Here is a 1,316-nt window from a genome sequence, read left to right as displayed (position 1 = left end):
TGTAAATACAGAAAGCTCCGACGATAAAGATGACACGAAAAATCAAATCAAGGTCCTCCAAACTGTTTAAAGGTGTGAGCTGCTGAGCAAGAACTCTAGCTGCTTCCCAATCAAATCCAAACAGCATAACTGTTTTTTACGAAACAGCCAGTACATTATGTTGCATTTCAAAAACTGATAGAGAAATGAGGCACTCTGGAGTTATCTCTCTTGTGATGTACTCTGCTTGGAAGACACTAACAGTGATGATCGAGCAAGAAACTCATGACATTAGTATATATGCTGACATTTCAACTGATCTAAATGCCTCTCTGGAACACCACCATCTGCAACCTGTAATTAAAGACGTGCATGATAAGTTGATGAAAAATATTTTGCGAAATTAAATATCAGCGATGCATATATACCGGTGGAGGTTTGATTGTAAAACCACAAACGTCTCACCACCAACACATAGAAAGGGTTATTCGAATGTAACTTATCGCATTTTGGAGTTAAAATTGCCCAGTTATCTTTCAACAGATAATGGGTGCTGCGATACGAAACACCAATGTGGCTGCATTATACCTAGATGTTATAATCATTATGCGAGGTCTGAATACTGAACTTAGATAAAGAAGTCCAAGAGTTTTTAAGTATATTGGGAAATGGGGTTCGACTGTACCCAGAAAGATTCTTACTTCCTTAAGTTCAATTACGTATTTATCACTAGTGCCACTGCGATCGAGAAAATGTCAAAAGTAATCAAAAAGCGCCTACATAGTACTTCAGTTGCATACTACTACCCTTTTGCAAAGGCCGTTTTCATCACAAATAGTGAGTCTTACATCGGCAGTACTAAGAGTTTATAACATCACTTACCGAGGGACCGATGGTCCTTGTCATGAGAAAAAAAAACGTGCTGGGGTATCCAGAAAAATATCCCAAAAATTATTCTGTTAAGTCTAATGCTATCCTTGGACTTGAGATGGTATCATTTTCCTATTGGTCGATATTTATTTCACGCGTCATTTTCCTACTGGTCAATAAATATTTCATGTGTCATTTTCCTGTTGGCCATATATTGTACAAATGTTATTTTCCACCTAGCCTAGCTAGGTGGAAAGCAGGGCCAATCAGTACTCTAGACTGCTCGCATGTGTTTACGCGTCGTTGTTCCGATCGATAAGTCACTGCCCTTTAATCGGCGGTCATAAGTTATAATAAAAAGATTTAATGAAGAGTTTGGTTGATTAACGAGTATACTAAAACTTCACAAACTTATAACCGGTTTCTCAATGAGAACATGGAAATTTTTGCAAAGATTTTACTATAAC

The sequence above is a fragment of the Schistosoma haematobium genome, chromosome 1 (assembly GCF_000699445.3).
Source record: "Schistosoma haematobium chromosome 1, whole genome shotgun sequence".
NCBI lineage: Eukaryota > Metazoa > Platyhelminthes > Trematoda > Strigeidida > Schistosomatidae > Schistosoma > Schistosoma haematobium.
The sequence above is the reverse complement of the archived record's forward strand: the minus strand, read 5'-3'. Positions refer to the sequence as shown.